The following is a 25,799-nucleotide window of genomic DNA, read 5'->3' on the forward strand; positions in this document are numbered from 1 at the left end:
CACATCTAATTTTAGAATATTTTCTGCGAAACGAACGACTAGTTTCGGAATAGAGAATCACACAGAGAGATTCAGCCGGGTGGTAAATTAATTTGACTGGAGGGCCTAATTTTAATGTGGCGTTATGGGATATAAGGTATCGATGGGTGATTTGCATTTTTCGGAACATCAAATTTCACGCTAAAGCCGGGCTCACAACTCCCCATACGTGTTATGACATGCACGGGTCGCAGAGTTTGGTCTTTAACCATATTCAGCTTTAGATCATTAGGACTGTCATTGAGTCAAGATTCACATCTCTCTCTCTCTCTCTCACTATCTCTCTCTCTCTCTCGATCTCGAGAATTTCTTAAATGGAAGCTGAATATGTATACTAGTACTTAGTGTTTTCGGCTAAAATCTACAATTTAGGAATTAGAATGTCGGGTAACTCTAACAACATTGTGCTTACCAAGGGATTCTGTATCGCTGAAAATTATTATTAAAATTCCAACAGGAATGTATCCGGATACTTACGGACAAGCAGATGTGAGGTCTTCAAAATTGAGAGTCGAAATTCCAGATACACATTTTAATGTGTCACAGTCTCCGGTTACCACGGCAACAACACCTGAAATTACATACTTACATTAAGGACAAAGGATTTGGAGGATATAATGGTGCCATTTGCATAGATTGAAGGGTGTAGACGCGGGCCATAATCCTCCGAAATATCCCGTTCCTCTTATCGGGGAGCCAAGGTGGCTCAGTGAGTAAGACTTTGGCTCGCTAATCTAGAGGTCCCATGTTCGATATAAGAGTAGGACGTAGCGACGCTGCCCGGGCAAATTGTTTTATCTTAACACACACTGTATGGCGTAAGCCCATCTTAGTTAAGCAGAACAGTAGGACGTTAAACACTGTATGGCGTAAGCCCTAGCTCAGTCGGAGCAGAACAATAGGACGTTAAACCCCATTTCAATTCAATTCAATTCCTCTTAAAGGATGTTCATAATTGACGAGATTTAATCTAAAAGAATAGTACCTGGATGTAAGAATACATATACATGATTTTGACCCATTACGAAGTGTGACCGTGTTGGGAGGGGAGGCGTGTGGTTGGTTGGTAATACATCATTCGAATCAACGCTTGTTTCTCAATACATATACTAATTACTTAATGTTTAGGCCTGTGGTTTTGACACTACCTAAGTCTCCCCGATTCACTTAATGTTTAGGCCTGTGGTTCAAACAGTACCAAGCCTGTCTGGTTTACCTAATGGTTTGGTCTGTGGTCGTCTTGGTTTGCATAATGTTTAGGCCTGTGGTTCTATCAGATATACTAAGCCTCTCTGGTTTACCTAATGTTTTGGTCTGTGGTCGTCCTGGTTTGTCTAATGTTATTGGTTGTGGTTGTTACAGTACCCAGACCGGCCTGGTTTGCCTAGGGTTGTGACAGTACCTATGCCGCCCTGGTTTACCTAATGTTTAGACCCGTGGATTTAACATTACCCAAGTCGCCTTTGTTTACTAATGTTTGGGCCTGTGGATGTAACATTACCCAAGTCTTCCTAGTTTACCTAATGTTTGGGCCTGTGGTTGTGACATTATCCAAGTCGCCCTGGTTTACCAAGTGTTTGGCCTCTGGTTGTAACATCACCCAAGTCTTCCTTGTTTACCTAATGTTTGGGCCTGTGGTTGTAACATTATCAAGTCGCCTTGGTTTACCTAATGTTTTGGCCTGTGGTTGTAAAATTACCCAAGTCGCCTTGGTTTACCTAATGTTTGGGCCTGTGGTTGTAACATTACCCAAGTCGCCTTGGTTTACCTAATGTTTGGGCCTGTGGTTGTGACATTATCCAAGTCGCCCTGGTTTACCAAATGTTTGGCCTCTGGTTGTAACATCACCCAAGTCTTCCTAGTTTACCTAATGTTTGGGCCTGTGGTTGTAACATTACCCAAGTCTTCCTAGTTTACCTAATGTTTGGGCCTGTGGTTGTAACATTATCCAAGTTGCCTTGGTTTACCTAATGTTTGGGCCTGTGGTTGTAACATTACTCAAGTCGCCTTGGTTTACCTAATGTTTGAGTCTGTGGTTGTAACATTACCCAAGTCTTCCTAGTTTACCTAATGTTTGAGTCTGTGGTTGTAATTGTACCCAACTGTACCTAATGTTTAGGTATGTGGTTATAACAATACCCAAGTCCTTATGGTTTACCTAATATTTGGGCCTGTAGTTGTAAGAGATTGTAACAGTGTCCCAAGTCATTCTGTTTAGGCCTGTGTTGTAACAGTAGGTTACCCATGTCGCCATGATTTACTTAATGTTTGGGTCTGTGCCTGTAACTGTAACATGTCTTTCTTGTTTGTCTATTCTATTCCGTGCCAAAGCCACGTGACCTTTCGGTGGGTCCTCCGGTTTCCTCCCACGGCTAGAGACCCCTACCAGAAAGTGAAATTTATAACATTTGTTAGTCCCAAAGTGACGTGACCTAGTTTGCGTAGAGTGGACATTAAACTCCATCCTCGGCTAAAGACCCTTGCGAGCAAGCGAAATATAGAAATAATATTGTTATCATTTGTTTGTCCCAAAATGACCTAGTTTGCGTCGAGGGAACCCCCTCTTTCTCTCTCTCTCTGTTCGTGGGGGTGGGTGGGGGATGATTGATATCTCAGAAAAAAATAGTCTTACATACATTCTACAGATATTTATTAATAACTGATCGAGACTACAAGTACATTACATGCTCTACGTTACTATAATACTTGAGCAAGTCTAAAGTAAATAAAAAACCGAACACTTGTTGGTGAGCACAAAGAATAATCACAAATACTTATGTGTATTATTAAAAAAAGAAAATTATATTTTAAACCATATAAGACCTTCAAAAAACACATCATCATCGTCATATCAGAAGTCTGACAATAAATCATTGTAGCTAATTTTGATATTGCGAAGATGAGAATAAGTTCTATATTAATTTGTGTACATAACAATTATATAAAAAGTCTAAAAACAGGAAAACCAAACCCAAAGATTTGATTAATTTTAACATTTAAAACAGTGATGCATGGGTAGTTTAGCACCGCAAGACATTGTTCGGTCATTCAATGGCATTGTTCTTAAGATCACGTTATAATAACATTTTCGTCACATGATCGCCTTCTAATGAGACTATTTGTCTCATTGGCACGAACTTGCTTTTTTTATAGCATACTATTGCACGACAGTCACCGAGTGTTTGATATAATGACCTCAACGATTATTCGAAATGACGCCAACGAATAATTGAAATGACGTCACTGATCAACAGAAATGGTATCCAATGACAATTGAACCTTCTTCCCGCGCATATTAAAATTGATTAAACCCAAACGTTTGATTTCCCTGAACACAAGCTATACAGTTAATAATGATTGACATTGCATATAAAATAGACACCTGTGGTATGACATTGTATAGAATTCCATATTGTCAGGAATTTAGACCAGAAGGCACCAAATGCAGGTAAAAAATAAAAAAGTATTTTCAAATGCAAATAAACCAATCAACAGTGCTGATTACCATTCACGGTAAAAGCAATAATATATTTCCAACAGTATTGGATGTCATAAAACATAATTTCCGATTACCATTCACGGTAGTACCAATACTATCTTTTCAACGATGTCGGATGCCATAAACATAATTTTCGATTCACGATAGTCGCAATAATGCCCCTTTCAAAAATCCTGAGTGCAATAAACGTAATATTCAATGCACCAATATTAAATCAATCAACAAGGGTATTGAAGATGTTGTGTTCGAGTTCTAAGCAGAATTATGACATTAGGGCACAATTTTATTACAGAAAGGAGTGTAATCACCACGGGTGCACGTTCTGAAACAAGGTTTGTCTTTGGCACCATGAGTTGGGTTTATCTGCATTTAAACACGGCGTTAACCAAATTAAAATTCTACAGAGAAAGTGAATGTCAGTTGAGTAGCAAGAAAATGGGGCGATCATATTGGCAGGACCTGGTATGTTTAATGGGTCTAAATTTAACTACAAATCACAACTACCTTATTTATCATGAGAAAATGACGATGATAATTTTTGTATTTTTCTAGCTACTCAACCTATCATTTTTTATTGTTTTATATTAAAAGTACAAAATTCAGGATGAATTATTTGCATTATTTATCGCGCTAACGTTTGACATGGATTCGTGAAAATTGAACTTTTAACGCGCTAAATAACGAACGACAACTCTTTCCTTTGTAATAAACAATACAATGGTCTTTACAAACGACTATAGACGGCGCTGATGATTGCTACAGGGACTAAGACGAGCAAATGCTGAGACTGGATAACTCCTGAAGATATAAAGAAAAGAATAAGTAAATAGTTGAGAACACTGCCACACAGCAAATAAAAACAAACGGTTGCCATGCAAGATACGCCCACATTTTGCGAGAGATGAAAAGAGAACAAGCTCAAAAAAAGAAGCGATATTTCGTAAAATCAGGTGCCATAATCCAGGAAGTTACAGTCCGCTATGCGGAAATATCGAAAGGAACCAAGATCTTTGAGTTATAAACAAGCATTTCAAGTTTCATCAAAATCAGAGTTTCTACAAGCTAAAAACATGATTTTTCGTACAATCAGGGGCCATAATCCATGAAGTTATGGTCCCATGCATGCCAATATCGAAATATTTCAAGTTTCGTCAAAATCGGATAAAAATTGTGACCTGTAGAATGTACACAAAAAATTGTGTACGGACGGACTGGGGCGACGACATAATACGTCCACATAAAAATGCGGGCGTATAAAATGTAATAATAAAAATATTAGATACATACATTACACTAAGTTAATACACCTAACTTCCGCCGTATCCATGGTTAACACATCCCACCCCTTCATGCAAAAGAGTGCGACATCCACAAAGGGAAATAACTATGTCCAGTTTTGTTAAGGTGAGATAATGGCGTTTGTTTTTTTACGACAAAGTACAGCCTTTACTACTTAAGAATGAATAAACTTGAATAAAAAATTTACAGTGCTAAAAAGTTAGCCCCGCACTTCCTCCCAACCCCCCTCCCCTTCTCTATCCCCTCCCCCTCTCTACCCCCCTCTCTCTCCAATGTATTCCGCCACTGTTCTAAATCAGCACATGTACTTAAATAAAACTTGGTAACCATAGTAACACGTTACTGTAATATGATGATATCGACAATCACGACGTGCACGACTCTCTCAATATACCATCAACTAGATTAAATCATTTGGTGATAAAACATTTGGTGCAAATGGCCCGCGATTGTGGAATGCCTTACTATATGTGATAAAGTGTTTAGAATCGACTGCTCAGTTTAAATCTAGATGTAAAGAGCAATGTTGCTGTCAGTTATTGCACGTAAAATAACCCTTGACAGTTGGAATAAGAGTAGGCCGTAGTGCTGGTGTCCGGGCAAAAGTTTCCCCAAAGCACACTTTATTGCGTATGCCCGTCTTCATTAGCCCAGTCAGAGCAGAACGGTAGGACGTTAAACCCCTTTTCTTGTCAAACCCATTTTACCGCCCTGTTAACTGATCGTGTTGAAAAAGCCTTCAGAAAGAACAAAACTTTAAAGTAACGTACCAGCGGCACTGTCCCCACAATGCTTTTTCAGGGTATCCTTTGCTTGATTCAGAGGTCCCTCTACAGCTCCCTTGTTATTACCCAAACTCTGACAGGTATTCACCACATTCTCTAAACATGTTACAGCTTTTCTCATAACTCTTAAAAAATAATTATTGCCATGTTTTAAAAATATGTTCTTGAAATAATTATTGTCATGTTTTAAAAATATGTTGAAAATCAATAGGATTCTTCATCTTATGACCTCAAACACTGTGTATAAATTTAAAGTCAATCGGATTTTAAAGCTACCCTCTAGAGCGTTCACGAGATATACTATTCAAAAAAAGTAGGGGATATTTGATTTTGGGGGCATAATACTAAAATATGCAAATGACTACGAAAAAAGTCACTATAGAACCTAACAGAAGAAACATTTCCAGTTACATGTGACGCCCAAACGCACCAATAGCTACCGCATGGAATGCAGGTGATGCTTGGGATCATCATGGGGGTCCAACCCAAGATTTGCACGACTCTGACTTTGAATGTTACAGTCATTGTGGCATTGAATTCCTGGGTGGAAACATCAGTTTAATTGTTTTAGTGACCAGAAAACAAATTTTGATATGCGTCGGCTTACCCAAAATGAAAGGTTACGTGCCCTTGGCATGCTACAGATCGGCACAACACAGACGGTTGTGGCGCGGACGATGAATGTTTCTCAGTGTGTCATAAGCAGGCTATGGTCCAGATACCGTGATACACAATCTGTACAGGACAGACCACACTCAGGTCGACCAAGGGCGACAACTCAAGCCCAGGATCGATTTATCCGTACCTTGGCCTTGAGAAATCGTGTCATCACAGCAAATCAGATCAGCGCTCGTCTTCAAACAGACACTGGTGTGAGAGTGAGTGGCCAGACGATTCGGAATCGACTGCATAGGGGTCACCTTCGCGCCCGACGTCCTCGCGTGATCCCTTGTTTGAGAGATCATCACATTCAGGCAAGACGTCGTTGGTGTAGGGATCGTCAACACTGGGATAATCGACGCTGGAGCAATGTGATGTTTTCAGATGAGTCAAGGTTCACTGTTGATTTTTTGGACAGACGTAGGAGGGTGTGGCGTCGTCGAAACGAGCGCTTCCAAGACGTTAACGTCATTAGACATGATCGATTTGGGGGTGGTTCTGTTATGGTGTGGGGTGGCATCACTGTTGCTGGAAGAACGGCTTTACATGTTGTTGCAGGGCGTGTTACAGGCCAGTACTACCGGGACAACATCTTGGCAGTCCATGTTGTGCCGTTCGCACGACGTCATGGCCGCCGTTTCATTTTCCAGGATGACAACGCAAGATGTCACAGGGCCAGGATCGTTACAGGTTACCTCCAACAACAGAACATCACCACATTACCTTGGCCAGCACTGAGTCCCGACCTCTCCCCCATCGAGCATGTCTGGGACATGCTTGGACAGAGGTTACGTCAACGTCAACAACGTTCTGCCAATGTCCAAGAACTTGCTGCTGCGTTGCAACAGGAATGGGACAATCTGGACCAAAATGACCTTAGACGTCTCATTAGGAGTATGCCACGTCGGATCAATGCTTGTTTGGCAAACAGAGGAGGATTTACCCGTTACTGACTTGGTTGTGATGCTGTGGTAACTTTGCTGTTTGTCCCCGGGTATCATTTTACCCTTATAATGGTCAGTCTGTGCCTTACTTAGTCTAACGATCATTTGGAATAAATCGATGAATGTGAACTTCATTTCATTTTGTCATTTGCACCGTACAGGACAGAATTAAAAGAATCAATACGCGAAGTAACTAATTTATACATTTATAATACACTAAAATCTGATTAAGAGCAACTACTCAGAAAACCATTAGAATTTGTTTGGTTTTTATAAAGTTCTGTCCCATGCTAACGTTTTGTATACAAAACTTTTAATACTGTATCATGAATTTAGCTGTTCCAAGTCATAAAAATTCATTGAAAATCAATATACTTGTTCGTTTCAAGATCTTAAACTCTGTGTATCAATCTGCAGTCAATCGGATATTAACTTTGGCCTCTAGAGCGTCCACAAGATTTTTTGAAGTGGTCAAGGGCCATAACTCTGGCAGTAATTATCGGAAATAGCTGAAAATCAATAGGCTTCTTCGTCTCATGGCCTTTAACACTGTATATAAATTTAAAGTCAATCGGATATTAACTTTAGCCTCTAGAGCGTCCACAAGCAATTGTGGACGACGGACGGACGGACGGACGGACGGACGGGGGCGACGACAATATACGACCACATTTCAACGTGGGCGTATAAAAAGTAATTATTGTCATGTTTTTGCAATAATTATTGCCATGTTCTAAAAAAAAAAAATATAGACATGTTCTTGCAATAATTTAATATTGCCATGTTTTAATAATAATTATTATTATATTCAAATTAATAGATAATGATACTTTCTCTGAACTTGTATGGCATATGCTCGTCTTCATTAGCCCAGTCGGAGCAAAACAGTAGCATTTCGGGGATCACGTGGCTAAGTGGGTAAGACGCTGGCTCGCTAGCCTGGAGGTCCGGGTGTTCAATCCCTGCATTGGCCGAGAAAGTTCATCCAGATTTTCCGGCGTGGTTCCCCCTTGTCAGTGATGCAGGACGGAGGGCCTGACAAGGACAGCTGTCTAGTCCTTCGGATGAGACGGAAAACCGAAGTCCCGTGCATACATTGGAATGCACGTAAAAGGTCCCTTGGCAGTTGGAATTCGATATAATAGTAGGCGATAGTGCCGCTTTCCGGGCAAAATTTCCATCATAGCACACTGTATGGCGTATGCCCGTCTTCATTAGCGCAGCATAGGAGCAGAACAGTAGGACGTTAAACCCCATTTAATTTTCATTTCATTAGCCCAGTCGGAGCAAAACAGTAGCACGTTCAAACACCATTTCATTTCATTTCATTTATTTTAAGCTGCATTATGTACGAGTTAAATTTGTCTATTGCAGGTCTTTTTCCTGGCTTCAAATGTTATATAAATTGTTATTTAGACATTTATTCACATAATCAATTCTCTAGACCATAATTTGGCTGACATATTAAGGGGATAAGACAAAGTCTACCATATCTTCGTTAATCGCGACCTCGTTCATTTTCGTAGAAAATTTAATTGACAATCGCTCTTGAAAATCGGGACTATTTACGCTATTTCGTGTCAAAACTTCAAATATCCATAACTTCCTTCAGAAAAAAGTAATTGTCAATATATTTTATTATCTTTATTTGAACTATTATATCAAGAATGGTAAGCTTTTTCTCAAAATCTTACATAATGCATCGTTATATTGGTTAATATATGTAACCAGGCAACGAAACAAACGCCCACATTGAACCTTGTCTTTCGGGGGTATACTGTTAGTTTAAAATAAATACTGTCCTAGAAATCATTATTATTAAAATATATTGTTTTTAAATAGCAACATTAAAATATCATGGTTTCGTTTGTTTTTTTGTTTCCAAATATCCCTGTGAGACGACACGAACCTCTTTGACTTCCGCCTACACTATAATTTAGAGAAAAGACCTTAGTCTTCGTATCGTGCTAGTACCACAGGGACCCCCTTCCCCAACAATATGAAATATAAACGATTGTTTTAAATCCGAAGAGAAAATTCAAATTAGTAAAAAAATCAGATTCCGCTTAAGTCTTCAAAATTTTTTTTTAACCTCATAGCTGAAGAAATTTATTAGGGAAAAATAAATTTTTAAAAATCAAATCTTGGTGATGTTAATTCCTTATTTGGGAGATACTCATTCATAATTAGGAGATACTAATTCATAACTAGGAGATACTCATTCATAATTAGGAGATACTCATTCATAATTAGGAGATACTCATTCATAATTAGGAGATACCAAGTTATAAGTCATCATGAGGAGATATTGATATAGGTATTTAGCAAATCTAAATTAGGAGATATTAATATAGGTAGATATTAAGTCTTAATTATGAGATATTAGGAGACACTAACATCAGTCAATATTAGGAGATACAAATCAAAATTAGGCGATACCAATCAAAATTAGGCGATACCAATATAGGAGATACTAACTTCAGTCAAAATTAGGAGATACAAATCAAAATTAGGAGATATTAATATACTAAGTCTTAATTAGGAGAACTAACTTCAGTCAAAATTAGGAGACACCAAATCAAAATTAGGAGATATTAATATAGATAGATACTAAGTCTTAATTATGAGATATTAGGAGATACTAATTCATAATTAGGAGATACTAATATAGGTAAATACTAAGTCATAATTAGGAGATACTAACTTCAGTCAAAATAACCATATACCAAATCAAAATTAAGGGGATACTAAGTCATGGTTAGATGGTATCAATTTCGAATTGGGAGATAGTCAGTAATAATTAGGATACTAAATTCAGTCGAAATTAGAAGAAACCAAATCATAATTAGGAAAGACTTAGTTCTAATTAGGAAATACCAAGTCATAATTAGGAAATGCTAAGTTCTAATTGGGAGATACTAAGTCATAATTAGGAAATAATAATATAGATAGTTACTAAGTCATAATTAGGTGATATCAAGTCATAATTAGAAGATACTAAGTCATAATTAGGAAATACCAAGTCATAATTAGGAAATATTAAGTTCTAACTAAGTCATAATTAAGAGATACCAAGTCATAATTAGAAATACTTAGTGCTAATTGGGAGATACTATTAGTCATAATCAGGAGAAACTTAGTCATAATTAGGAGATATTGCAGGATGTGATCACAATCCTCACGATTCTCTGCCATTTTGCGTATCGACAATTCGCCATTTTGTTGAAATTATAGGGCGTTTACAAGACAGACAGGGGTGACGACAATAAAGTCCGCAACAATTATGGGCGTGTAAGGTTACTTACGGGCAAAGACTCTCTTTATCTTTCATATCTTGACTCGCCATATTGCCGATACATTTTTGTACGTCACAGTCTGCTGCTACCATAGCAACAACACCTGAAAGTAGAGATAGTAGATTATAATGGCGCGAAATATAATGGACAACTATTTTTGCAAAAATGAAGGAACCGGAATCGCTTCGGCATATACTACCATTTAATTACTGGCGAAGAGAGAAAGAAGAAGGTTAAACTCCATTTCACACTAGCCTAGCTTCAAAGCGAGAGAGAGAGAGAGAGAGAGAGAGAGAAAGAGTTTAATGTGTGATAATTCATCAGGTATGAAACTTGACAAATATAATAGGCTACTAGGTTTGGCGTTCTGGAATTGAATTCTTTCTATCTCAAGTACTAGCACAAAGCGTTTTTTCGGGCTACAACTCAAGAACAATGACAGCTGTAACATATTTGTTGTGTTTTATTACGCCACGGTTCTCCTCACACCACCTCCGGTATCAAGACTGACAGAACTGTGACAAGGCCGAACTCTGTGTCAATAGATAGTATTTCGGGACGTTCCGAACTGACATTTGAGCACACCTTTTGTCTATATCATCCACTCTTGTACGTGTATTGATAGTCTTTTGCCAGGCCCCCTGCTCACTGTCAAGGCTCCGGATGGACTTTCTCGTCCAACACCAGGATTGAACATGGGACCCCCGGGCTTCCGAACCAATGTGGCTCCCGAGTTGAGTCAAAATGGTATAAAATGTATACATTGATCACTTAATTACCTAATCAATTCAGCCTATTATCATCGATAATCGGGTTGACTGGTAGTTATACACTCGATGCACTATATTTATTTTGGAATTTTGAATATAATTCACCAAAACTTGATGTCCGATTGGGCATATTCCTGGTCGGACATTTTCGGACGTTTTGAAAATAGCGTCGGACATGTCCGGAATATACAGGCTAAATCCCATCACTGGTATAAATTTATATATATCGACACACAATGAAGACATAAATCTGCCATATTAGAATAAAGTGCAGTATTTTGACAGTGTAACAAACCAAATTAAAGAGATCATAACATAGAATAATTAATGTCAACTACATGCTGTATTCTAAATATGGTAAAATAATAATAAACAAAGTGCAGTCATCTAAATGGCCATTTCTTTGATGATACCGAACAGTTTCTTTTACATTTCCCCTTCCATTCCGATGCATGCAGGATACATATATATTGTTTTCTACCAACCGAAAGACACCATATTGCATAATTAGAACATTTGATAACTGATATTTCGAGTGCGATCATGATCATATCTTCGAAGATACTGATCATTTCCTACTTACATTCTGATGCACGCAAAAAATATATAGGTCTTTTACCACCCAATTTTATCAATATATATTTGTATATGTAATATGTTATACAAGCGGAACCACGGTGGTTCAGTGAATAATACGTTGACTGGCTAGTCTTAGATCCCGTGTTCAATCCCTGCATTGGCCAAGAAAGTTCATCCGGATTGCCCAGCGTGGTTCCCCTTGTCAGTGGTGTAGCACTGAGGACAAGGGACAATGCATGAGCCCCGTGTAGCCTACATTTTGGCGTACACGTAAAATGTTCCTTGGCAGTTGGAATTATATATATGAGATGGCCTTAGTGCCCCTGTTCGGAAAAAAATTTCCCTCATAATGTATGTCATGTGCCCATCTTCATTAGTCCATTCGTAGTAGAACAGTAAGGACTTAACCCCCATTTCATTTTAATTTCATTTCTGTAAGCATATCTCATTTCATATCGTTGAAACGGTTTGTTGTTTTGTTATTTCGTCACCTATTCAATTATTTATGGAGCCACGATGGTTAACTGAATAGGACACTGACTCGCAAGCCTGGAGGTCGGGTGTTCGATCCCTGCGTTGGCCGAGCAATTCATCGGGATTTTCCGACGTAGTTTCCGCTTTCTCAGTAGTGCTAGTAGTTTGGATGAGGCGAAAAACCGAGGTCCCTTGTATACATTGGCGTGCACGTAAAAGAATCGGTGGCAGTTGGAATTAGATATGAGTAGACCATAGTGCCGCTGTCCGAGGGAAATTTCCCTCATAGCACATTGTATGACGTATGCCCGTCTTCATTAGCCCGGTCGGAGTCGAACAGTAGGACGTTAAACCAGATTTCATTCCATTTATTTATTTAGTACGGAAGTCCAATCTAATTAAAATATAGATCTATATTTCGTTTCGTTTTTTATACTTTCGATGGCCTACACTACATGTAGATCTAACAAGTTATAGTGGGAGTTCACGTTCTATGACGTCAGGTACCAAGCAAGCGACATTTGACCAGATTACGTTAGTCATTCGATTAACCAATTAGCGAACGCCATGTATTTTTTATCTACTTTTGCTTTGTTTTGATCTCTATTGCCGCTAATGTCTACCCACAGTTCCGCGCAAAAAAGGTCAAACGCTCGATTCGACAGACCATTTGATTGGCTGACCCATCATTTCAAGCAGAACACGAGTTAAATAACAACACTTCCAGGTCCAAGTGTAGTAAAGACAAATAAAATGGAAATTTTGAACTATTAAAACGAAACGAAATTGGATCTGTGTTTTAATCAGATTGTACGGAAGTCGGAAACCTATAATGGTTTATTCACACGTTTTTTTCCCAATCTGATTAAAATATAGATTTGTATTTCGTTTCGCTATTTTATACTTTTTACGGACTCCACGGTCTGAACACAAATAGATCTCTGCCCCGAAAGGCCGCCATATCCAAAGATAGGTTGCCAGGCAACGAAACATACGCCCACAGCAGCTAAATCGTCCGGGCAGTCAACAAGAGTTGTCACATATTTTTAATTTTCGTTAATGAAACATTTATAATAAACTAAAATCTGATTATAAATTTAAAGTCAATCTTGAGCGTCCACAAGATTTTTCAAAGTGATCAAGGGCCATAACTCTAGCAGTAATTACCGGAAATCGCTTAAAATCAAAAGGCTTCTTCATCTCATGACCTTAAACACTGTGTATGAATTTAAAGCCAATCGGATATTATCGCTGAAAATCAATAGGCTACTTCGACTCCTGACCTTAAACACTGTGTATAAATTTAAGATCAATCGGATATTAACTTTGGCCTCTAGAGCGTACACAAGATTTTTTGAAGTGATCAAGGGCCATAACTCTGGCAGTAATTATCGGAAATCGCTAAAAAGCAATAGGCTTCTTCGTCTCATGACCTTAAACACTGTGTATAAATTTAAGATCAATCGGATATTAACTTTGGCCTCTAGAGCGTCCACAAGATTTTTTGTAGTGATCAAGGGCCATAACTCTGGCAGTAATTATCGGAAATCGTTGAAAATCACTAGGCCTCCTCGTCTCAAGACCTTAAACACTGTGTATAAATTTAAAGTCAATCGGATATTAACTTTAGCCTCTAGAGCGTCCACAAGCAATTGTGAACGCCGGACGGGCGGACGGACGGACGGACGGGGGCGACGACAATATACGACCACATTTAAATGTGGGCGTATAAAAATAAGTATACTATTTTGTAATGCGGGTTAGTCCGTTTCATACCCGTCATACCCATTTTCAATTTAATTAAATTGAAGCGGAATAAATACTTTTCAAACGTCTCCAAATATACTTAATGTCTTGCACTAAAATCGTCGATTTAGGAATTAAAATGTCGGTCAACTAGCTTGGTTTTTTTCTCAAATGGAGCTAACTGTAACATAGACAGACAGCCAAGGTTTAGTATGACTTGAAGTAGGATAATGTAGATAAGTAACGATGAGCCGCACCCAACTTCGTAACTCTGTATCCTGTATACGTGGTCATCAAATCTGACAGAAAATCAACAAATGCCATGCAAAAGGGGAGAAAAGGGAGAAAGAGAGAAGTGCTATAAATAGACATGTTCACCGTCTTCATTTTCCCGGTTGGTGTAGAAAAAAGTAAGAGCTTAATCCTCATTTCATTTCATTTCGTTCCGGCAAATATATTGGCACCAGCTAACATCAAACTTGTTAATTTCACCGCGTTTAGCATTGCAATACACAGACGCACACATGCGAGACCATTTAGAATAATGTGTAACCCAGCAGGCGTTTACACTTCAGGTCAATTGAAGGCCAAGATTGACTTGAAACCAAGTTCACACGATAAACTTTATTACGAATTCGAGGTCGCCAGTCGGTCATACCGACATTGGTATATGGCAGTAATTATAACTTCTATCCATTACAGCTGGCACTAGCGTGTTTATAAATAGAATACCAGGAAATTATAAACCAGGAAAGTAAATGCCTTATGCCAACCTTGCCCCTCAAGCAAATCTGGCTACGGTAATGTTTATACAACCTATTTACAGGCGAATCACAAGTTGCCACGATACGATACGGCCACAATTCATCAGTCGCCCTTCAAGTCATGAAAACTGACAACGGTACAACCCATTGAATAATGGTTGTCATTCAACGAAAAAAGCATAAAAAAATACCCCATCGATAACGATAGTTTGCCATTCAACGAATCATACACCCGCAATATCCCAGTCGCCCGATCAGTCTACAAATCTAGCAACCGTGCAGCTTATACAGCATATTTAATGTTACATATAGTAGTAATAAAGGCACCGATAATTACAATTTGCCAGTCAACGAATGATACGGCCACAATACCTCAGTCGTCCATCAAGTCCACAAAAATGTATACAGTGCATCGTTTAGGAAGATAGTTTGCCATTCAATGAATCAAACGCCCACAATACCCCAGTCGTCCGGTCAGTTCACAAATCTAGCCACAGGACCAGGGGCGCAGATCGCCAAAAATTAGTGGTGGGGACTATTGGTAAAGAAGGGGGTTGGGGGTCCTCCCCCGAAATTCTTTGAAAACTAGACGCTCTAAAACGCACTCTGTGGGTATTTTCAGCATCATTTTCTGGCAAAATAATACGAAATATAACCGCACGCCGCTGGCGTGAGTTGCTAGAGGTTGGTTGGTGGGTGGGGGGGGCTTTTATAATTTTTTAAATTTTTGTTACAAAATGATGTCTAAATATGCATTCTCAGCGATTCTGAGGAGTTTTTACCAATAACAAAATAGTTCAGAGAACAATTTTTTAATCGAAAAAAAAATTCAATAAAGTGTTTAATATATTTAAAACTAAAGAACAGTACATTTATATCCACTCTGCCCGTTTCTTTTCCCTTTGTCTTCTTTCTGGACGGCCCATGACAGGTTTTAAAAAATGTCTTTTCGGATAAATTTCCTAAATTTCTAAACCATCTTCAAAACAGCAAATTTTTTTCACTTACTTGTGATAATAAGTACACGATTCTTGGCTCAGCTTACTGTACTCAAAAAATAGAGGGTTCGAGTCTTAAATTTTAGATTTAATTGCCTATGTTCCACAGAGAGAGATAGGAACCGGTCTTTAAAAATACGTTTATTTAGTTTGACAGCAAATCTAGCAATGAAGGGTTCCCCTGATATACAAACTAAATCCTTTAGTTAGGTGATTTATCATCCAGTATACCAGATAAAAACAAAATTTCAGTTTTTCCTTAACCCTTTAATACCCAGCAGGGCTTGCCACGAGACGCGAGCAACTGCTCGCGCTCGCGCTGTGCTCGCGTAAAATTTTAAGAAAACCCTGTAAAAATAATCAAAATATTGACAAGTTTATTGCCGAAACTAACCCAACAATGTCAATAACGTCATAAATTCGTCTGCCAAACTGAGATTCACCCAGCTGCACGCGGCATTTCCTCCTGAAATTTGATTGGCTAATAAAGTTACTCGCAACTTGTGTTACTAAAAATACACTTTAGACCTGAACGTCATGACTGGTTTTCCTACGAACACCAGTAACAAACACGTGATAATCGAGTCTAAAGCAAAGAATGTTAACATCCGGCATTTGGCATTCACGCTAAATGAACACGTTTCAAACTAATATTTATCGTTATTTCCTATTTTATCAGAACATCGGTTTTTATTCCATTGTGCAGTCGTATAATTTTCAATCTAAGCGTAATAATGGCCAAAGGCAACCTGATTGCCCTATCCACATTTATTTCGTGGGGTGAAGAAATCCATACGGAAATTGGTTTTAATAAAGAAGAGTACGTATGACTGTCAAAAACAGAAAGCGATGGTCACACGTTTACTGCGAACTTTGTGCCAGGAATAGCAATTTTGTTATGATTTTAAATTGAAACAGTGTTACAAAATGTGTGCTCACGCAAACAACATTATTTTTATTGCTCGCCTTGCTCGCCCAAACCTAAATTTGCGGGAGCAGTCATCTGCTCGCCATCAATTTATTCGTGGCCAGCCCTGCCCAGGGTATCAGATATGCACACGATATACATATTTTAATCCCTATGGAAAATTTTAATTATTTACTGTCATAATATGAATTATCACTTATTCCCTGTTAAATAAAAATCGGTCACCGGGTGCAGCTGTACAACTTAAGGACCCTGGCCTCAAGTGCCTGGGACCAACTCTACACTTTTTGAAATGTCAATAAAAGCTCTGGAATGATTTCAATTTCAGAAAATAAACAGTAAGCAAAACATCGGAAATAACGGAAATAAATGGTGGGGACACAGTATATCATGTCCCCACCACTAAAAATATCGGTGGGGACGCGTCCCGGTGTCCCCACCGGGATCTGCGCCCATGCACAGGACAGTTAATAAACTGATTTCAATTCAATGGGAATAGATTGGTGTTAGTAAAATGAATCAGAAACCTGCCCTCATATGTAAAACAATGATGACGTAGAAAAGATAAGGTAATTCATTAAATAAATAACTACAATAGACATATTGAGCTCGTACATAATGTATCTTTAAGGGAGCTAAATTTCATTCAAATTACTCTATTGAGAGCGAAGATATTAAATATGTCTTTGAAGATTTGATAAGACGTGTACAATAATTTCAACAACCGTACTAGTTGTTCGAAGCTAGGTCTCGCTCCTCCATTTTTAGATTAAATCAAAATATGTCTGAACTGTTCTAATCTATTTAATATCGCAGAAATCCGAAGCCATCGAGAGTTGATTATGGCTGGATCAGTTAATTAATGTCTAATTAATAATTTAGAACAAATTTCAGGTCTAAAGAAAGACCTGCAATAGGCAGATTTAGCTCTTGTATAATGTATATTTAAATAAAGCAGATACAAATAAAGCTGCTCGAGTTAAACAGTGATGGCTGAGAAAAACGTGTATCGTTTAGTAATTAAGAAAAGGGTTGTAAGTTCAGCAGTAAATAACAGATAGAGAAGACAACGTTAGTGATAAGTCATGGTTCTGTTGGCCTCATTAAAACATTTCTGGTGTTCACAAATACCAGACATTTTTTTTACACCAGGCCAATCCAATTTAACCTTCAGTTATTCGAGGTCATGCTCCATAAATAACCCACTCAATTCTTGAGAGCAAAGTTAAGTTCAAGTTTTACAACTTAAAAATTTGGGATTAAAAGCTTTTGAACAGTGAAACATGTATTTTTCTTTTTTAAATTAGCCTTTTTCCAAAGAAGAATAAGAAGTAAAATGTTAACAGAAAATCGCATTGGTGTGTCCTTAGACAAAGACTAGGATGCATTTTTGTTATCTGAATCCATGTACACATTACACACGATAATATGCATGAAATCCGCCTCGCGTTGGCATGGCAATCCGCCTCGCGTTTGCATGGCAATACACCAGCATTAATGCCACAAAACACGATAGTTATTCTAAACATATACCGTTTCATTTTCATATCACGTGATTAAAATGGTTGGCATGGTAATTCAAGAAAACTGGGCAGTTATTCAAATTGAAACAAGGATATTTGTCGCTACCAGAATTAAACTGATGCTGACATTGGCGGTTATATGGGTGTTATTGTGTTTACGGGCTACTCTCTTCCCCTCTCTTGCGAACCTTGGAGGCTCAGTGAGTAAGACGTTGGCTCGCTAACCTAGAGGCTGATGTTGGATCCACGTGTTGTCCTAGAAAGTTCATCGGGATTTTCCGGCGTGGTTCTCCCCATGTTAATGGTGCACGTAAAAGAATCCCTGGGGGTTGGAATTCGATATAAGAGTAGGCCGTATCGCCGCTGTCCGGGCAAAATTTATCTCATAGCACACTGTATGACGTATGACCGTCTCCATTATAGCCCAGTCGGATCAGAATATTGGGACGTTTTTTTGTAAATATTTATCACGAATCAGAAAACATGCGAAATTGATGGATAATCCACTTACCTCTCCACCACTTTGACGAATTCGCCCATTAGTTTTTGTAATTGTACTTTGGGTTTCATAATGACCTTTATAGGTGAACCTTATCTGCTTTACCGCCTAGTTGTTGTTGAAGCGCGACTTGATAAATCATTATTCGCGAGTGGAATAAATCCCCGGGAAACATAAATCAATAGAGTTATGCCCCTTTGAAAAATTCAAATATAATATCATGAAATCGGTTGATCTGAAAACATTATCCGCGAGTCGAATAGATCCCCAGGAAGCGCAAATTAACGAAGTTATTCCCTATTTAATCCATGCCCATTTACAGACATGAATTCGCTTGATCTGAAATCGTCATCCGCGAGTCGGATAATTCCTCGGGAAGCGTAAATTAAATGAGTTATCCCCCTTTGATACATGCCCATATAATGTCATCAATTCGGTTAGTGATGAGACAGAATCTCTACCATTAGCGATTTGTTTCGAAAGGCTAAACGGAAGTCGACTTGTTCCCGAACTCTTAGTTTGATTTGTGACTTCCTGTGTCGACCGAAGAACAGAAAATGGATTATATCTTCACGCTGGTTTTCTCTACAGATGATGAAGCATTTGCATATAAAATCTAACCAGTTCTGGGGTACTTAAAATATCAAGAGAGAGAGAGAGAGAAATGGGGTTTAACGTCCACTCGACACAAACTAAGTCATTTCGGGACTAACATATGGTTTAATTTTATTTCAATAATTCGCTTGCGTCTAGGGGTCTTTAGCAGTGGGAGGAAACCGGAGGACCCGGAGAAAATCCACGAGGTTGGACAGGCGCCCCTATTCCTTGTCACGTACAACCGGGGATTCGAAACCACCCTCTGGATCCGCCACTGATTTGCCTACGAATGTAGTTCCTGCTATTTATAGCCCCCAAACTCCTTTCGCGTTTACTCCTCTGTGGTTATAATTATCCTAATTTAGGAATGAATGTAGTCCCTTCTTTTTATAGACCCTGTTGGCTGTTGTTGTTGAGTTTAGGGTGCTGAGTCGGTAATATTAGACCAGATTAAAGTAAAAACCAAATAAAAAACTTTTGTCTAAATAATAGACGTTTTATCTCTTCTAATACTGAACTCTCAGGAATACGACCACAACAGTCGGCGAACGTTAAGCTTATCTGGATGCTGACGTCAGGGACATAAACCAGTTTTTAAACCCTGGCTGTTTTCGTGCAGACATTTTAAGCTGGCTTATCTTTGAAAACGGCGGTTCCAGCCAGTTTTTGACATGCGCAGGATTATATCTTCCAGGGAACAAGGTGGCTTGTGCCCGTGTGTAGTATGTTTTAATCTCTAACTGACGAGATCAACTTAGTTTGTAGTATGCATGAACGCTACACTATCCAAGGTGGGCCACGGTGATTCCGCGAGTAAGGAACTTGCTCACTAACCAGAAGATCAAGGTTCGATCCCGTTGTTGTCTGAGGACGTCCCTTGTGATAGTTCAGCCTGGCTTCCCATTGCCACTGGCGAAGGACAGAGGCCCTGGCAAGGAACAGTGTCTAGTCCTTCGTATGGAACGAAAAACCGATGTCCCGTGTACACGTAAAAGAACCATTGCCAGTTGGAAATTCTAAACAAGATTAGGCCGTAGCTTCTCTATAGCACATTGCATAGCGTAAGCCCGTCTTCATTAAAGGCTCAATACCACCCTTGTTGTAACTGAATAATATGTCCCAATCTTTATTCTGGTCAACAAATTGTACTATTTTAGAATATTTCAATTAATTGATGATACAAATTTCATCTTAACACACCTTATTTAAAATTTTTGAAAAAATCAACATAATGGATTGAAACGTCTAACGTAAACCTTTTCAAATGAAACTTCGATTTAAAAATATTTTCGAACCCTCTGGATAAGAAAAATATGATGTAATGGATAATTTATAGCCCGTTCAGACGCTTAAGTTGAACTGGTTTAAAAACCCCGGGGATCGTTAAACCAGTTTAACTTAAGCGTCTGAACGCACATGTGGGGCAAATAAACCAGTTTAAAAACCCCAGCTCGCGACCTGTCTTCGAGAAGGCTTTTTATTTTAAACCGGTTCATCTTAGCCGTCTGAACGGGTTGGCTTAAAAACCCCAGCTCCAGCTTGCTTTGAGCATGCGCAGTACGCAGTAAGTTACATTCCTGTGAAAATATCGGGGTCAGACTGTGCCAATGTTATCTAAAGCGTGCGAGAACCGAATAAAGAATATGAAGCTACCCATGCGCAATTAACTCTAACCTCCGACCGAAAAGGTCAGAATAGTTAAACTAGTTTGGCTTATAGTACGTGTGAACGCAACACGATGCTGTCTTAAAAACCCCAGCGATTATGAACTGGTTTAAAAATAAGCGTCTGAACGGGCTATTACACAACAGGTAGGACACTTAAACATCTAGTACTTAGCCTAGCTTCAAAGAGAGAGAGAGAGAGAGAGAGGGAGAGAGAGAGGGGGATGAGGTTTAACGTCCACTTGACACAAACTAGATCATTTCGGGACTCACACATGGTTCAATTTTATTTCAATAATCTGCTTGCACGTAGGGTCTTTGGCAGTGGGAGGAAACCGAAGGACCCTGAGAAAACCCACGAGGTTGGACAGACGACCCTACCCTTTGTCACGTACAACCGGGGATTCGAAACCACGCCAGTTGACTCAATGACAGACCTTATGATACAACCCATACATGCTAACCATTCGGACATCCAAACCCCCGTCTAGCTTCAAAACAGCGACGTTTTAACACTGGCGTAAATATAACCACCCGAGCGCCATAATGGATGTTTTTGCCGGTCGTGTTGACTTCCCAGGGGACACTCATACTTTGTATATACAAACGCAAGTATCTAATCTACTGCTCTCCGGTGTTGCTTCATTATACAAAACTGGTTATTATTCTGTGAACGTGTTTTCTTATCAATACAGAGTTCCTGACCGCCCGAAGGCCTACATTAAAATATATCTTTCATGTTTTCGTGATTCATTATATACGTTAGATGAAATATGGTTTAATGTTCTACTTGTCTGCACAGACTCGGGTAATGAAGACGGACATACGCCATGCAGTATGCTATGAGGGACTGGGGGGCATTTGGCGGTCTACTCTCATATCGAATTCCAACTGCTAAGGACTCCATTACGTGTACGTCAATGTCTACACGGGACTTCGATTGTTCGTCCGATCCGAACGACTATGCATTGCCACTTGCCAGGACATCTCACCTGCAGCCACAGACAGAGGGGAACCAAGCCGGGAAGTCCCGAAGAACTTGCTCGGTATACAATGGGGTCGAACATGGTACCTCAAGGTTAGAGAGGCAACGTCTTAGAAACTGGGGAGCCACGGTGGCTAAGTGGGTAAGACGTCGGCTCTCTAACCCAGAGGTCGCGTGTTCGATCCCTGCATTGACAGAGAAAGTTCATCGGGATTTTCCGGCGTGGTTTCCCCCTTGTCAGTGGTGCAGGACAGAGGGTCTAACAAGGACAGCTGTCTAGTCGTTCGGATGGGACGAAAAACCGAGGACCCGTTTATACATTGTCGTGCACGTAAAAGGTCCCTTGGCATTTGGAATTCGATATAAGAGTAGGCCATAGTGTCGCTGCCCGGACAAAAATGCCCTCATAGCACACGGTATGTCATTTGCCCGTCCTCATTAGACCAGTCGGAGCAGAACAGTAGGACGTTAAACCCTATTTTATTTCATTTCCTGTGCACTGAGCCGTTAAGTTAAACAATACACTAGTTGTGGTGCAGAATTAGATCAATTCTTGAATTGGCAAAGCAAGTGGATAATTGTAGCCGATTGGTAGCGGGCAATTGGCCAGGTGCCAGCTTTCGGATATGAACTCACTATACTGCCAGTCAGCAATCTTCAAGTTGAGGAAATCGATAAATTTCGGCTGAGGCAAACATCAGTCTGTATTGAAACACACACTCCTGGTTAATCGGTCAAATAACACGTCTGCTATATCAGATATTGGCGGGAACAGGCCTCAAATAAAAATATTTTACACTCAAGGTCAAGGATGACGTTTCTTCCAGTATTATTGTATAATTTAGACCCATAAAGAATAAAATACAAAAACAAGCTCAAGAGGCTTATAGTAATCTGATTTGCTCCAATTTGAATAATTTGCACCAATTTGAATAAATGTCTTGATTTGTTGAATAAAATCGTGTTATAGTTTGTTGGGTTTTTTTGTCGCGACCCTACTCCTTGTCACGTACAAGCGGGAAATCGAAACCAGGCCACTTGACTCAAAGACAGACCCTTTGACCCAACACGCACACGTTAACCTTTCGGCCACCTAACCTTCCTAGTCACCACGGATTCTTTTATGCAAAATATTCTGTTGACTAGTTTCATAATTTTATTCCTTACAAACTTAAAATGAAATGCAATTGTGCTGCTCCGAGCTGGGCTAATGAAGACGGGCACACGCCAAACAGTGTGCTATCAGGGAAATTTTTGTCTGGGCAGCGACACTACGACCTACTCTTATATTGAATTCCAACTGTCAACGGATCTTTTACGTGCACGCCAATGTGTACACAGGACCTCGTTTTTGCGTGCCATCCGAACGACTAGACAGCTGCCCTTGTCAGACCCTTCGTCCTGCATCACTGACAAGGGGGAACCACGCCGGAAAATCTGGATGAACTTTCTCGGCCAATGCAGGGATCGAACACCCGACCTCCAGGCTAGCGAGCCAGTGTCTTACTTAAAAGAAATCCTGAACAATAATACAATACACAAACTAAGGTTTTCCGTCGATCTGATGAATATATCGCTCTACTAATAAGTGCAAAACAAAACCGATAAGACAAACCCGCGGACAAGACAAACTACACTGACATTGTAAGCAATAAACAACAAATATCAAATCAAGTGTCCTGACGTAACCGTCTACTGCGATAGTTATGAAACAAAATATGTCTACCATGTGTTCATAATTATAAGGAAATCTACATAATCCTCGGGCTTTATAATAATGATTGCCATGGAAATCAAATTGGCTCCTCTATTTCTGCACTAATTGGGAAAATGAAGTGGGTATACGACTATACGTTGTCACTTTCTTTACCGGCCGGCCGTCCTACACCAATAACATACGCCCACAGCAGCTAAATCGTCCGGGCAGTCAACAAGTGTTGTCGCATATTTTTACTTCTTTCGGTAATGAAACATTTATAATACACTCATGAAGTAATTATCAGAAAACCATTAGAATTTGTTTGGTTTTTAATATCATGGATTTAGCTGTTCAAGTCATAAAATTTCATTGAAAATCAATATACTTGTTCGTCTCAAGCTCTTAAACTCTGTGTATCAATCTGAAGTCAATCGGATGATAACTTTAGCCTCTAGAGCGTCACAAGATTTTTCAAAGTGATCAAGGGCCATAACTGTGACAGTAATTATCGAAAATCACTGAAAATGAATAGACTTCTTTGTCTCATGACCTTAAACACTGTGTATAAATTTAAAGTCAACCGGATATAGACTTTGGCCTCTAGAGCGCCCACAAGATTTTTCAAAGTGATCAAGGGCCATAACTCTGGCAGTAAATATTGAAAATCACTGAAAATGAATAGACTTCATCTCATGACCCTAAACACTGTGTATAAATTTAAAGTCAATCGGATATTAACTTTAGCCTTTAGAGTGTCCAAAAGATTTTTCAAAGTGATCAAGGGCCATAACTCTGGCAGTACTTATCGTAAATCGCTGAAAATCAATAGGCTACTTCGTCTCATGACCTTAAGCACTATGTATAAATTTAAAGTCAATCGGATATTAACTTTGGCCTCTAGAACGTCCACAAGATTTTTTTGAAGTGATCAAGGGCCATAACTCTGGCAGTAATTATCGAAAATCACTGAAAATCAATAGGCTTCTTTGCTTCATGACCTTAAACACTGTGCATAAATTTAAAGGCAATCGGATATTAACTTTAGCCTCTAGAGTGTCCACAAGATTTTTTGAAGTGATCAAGGGCCATAACTCTGGCAGTAATTATCGGAAATCGCTGAAAAGCAATAGGCTTCGTCGTTTCATGGCCTTAAACACTGTATATAAATTTAAAGTCAATCGGATATTAACTTTAGCCTCTAGAGCGTCCACAAGCAATTGTGGACGCCGGACGGACGGACGGACGGACGGACGGGGGCGACGACAATATACGACCACATTTCAATGTGGGCGTATAAAAACAGCGAACCACACCGGAAAATCCTCATAAACTTTCTCCACCAACGCAGAGATCGGACACGGGAACTCCAGTTTAGTAAAGCAACGTCTTACCCACTGAGCCACCGCATACAAATAACTCATATCGTTTGAGTTTCCATGGGGCGGGGGCGCAAATGGTTAGCGCGTGCGCGTTGTATCATAAGGTCTGTCATTGTACGTGAAAAGGGGTAGGGTCAGCTGTCCCGCCTCGTGGGTTTTCTCCGGGTCCTCCCACCGCTAAAGACTCCTACGCGCATGCGAATAATTGAAATAAAATTAAACCATATGTTAGTCCCGAAATGACTGAATTTGTGTAGGTCGAGTGAGCGTTAAACCCCACCTTTCTCTCTCTTTCTATCTCTCTCTCTCTCTCTCTTTGAATTAACATGGATAACCTCGGGGACAAATACTATTACTAGTTATCGGACTGTATTTTCAGTGATTGGTGGTGAATGGTTTGATCATTTCACTATATTACTCTGTAGGCGGCCACCATTGCCAGATGCCAAGTCAATTAATGTGATTAAATCTATTTCAATTTATTTCAATCAACAAGTCGCTCAATTTCTTCATCTCTTTTGCCAGAAGTTTCATTTGATTAACGTAAATCAATGATTATGTAGTAATAAAAGCTTGTATTGGTATCGAACGGAATTTAGAAAATTTTACTCGGATAGCTGTGTTTTCGGCTACTCTATTTAAAATTCAGACACATAATGGTTGTCAACATTT

The 25,799-nt window shown here is 39.3% G+C and overlaps 1 long non-coding RNA gene across 1 annotated transcript in view; it reads right to left on the bottom strand.

The window, feature by feature from the left end:
* Positions 1-2,672: 2,672 nt before the first annotated feature.
* The window catches only part of LOC126816229 (uncharacterized), a 33,415-nt gene continuing 10,288 nt past the window's right edge, over positions 2,673-25,799 (bottom strand). Inside the window, exons 2-4 of the long non-coding RNA XR_007678256.2 lie at positions 10,532-10,625; positions 5,608-5,747; positions 2,673-4,336 (exon numbers count right to left, since the gene is read on the bottom strand). This is a non-coding gene — a long non-coding RNA (uncharacterized LOC126816229). The remainder of the gene's footprint in view (positions 4,337-5,607; positions 5,748-10,531; positions 10,626-25,799) is intronic.

This window comes from Patella vulgata, chromosome 3 (genome assembly GCF_932274485.2).
Source record: "Patella vulgata chromosome 3, xgPatVulg1.2, whole genome shotgun sequence".
Lineage (NCBI taxonomy): Eukaryota > Metazoa > Mollusca > Gastropoda > Patellidae > Patella > Patella vulgata.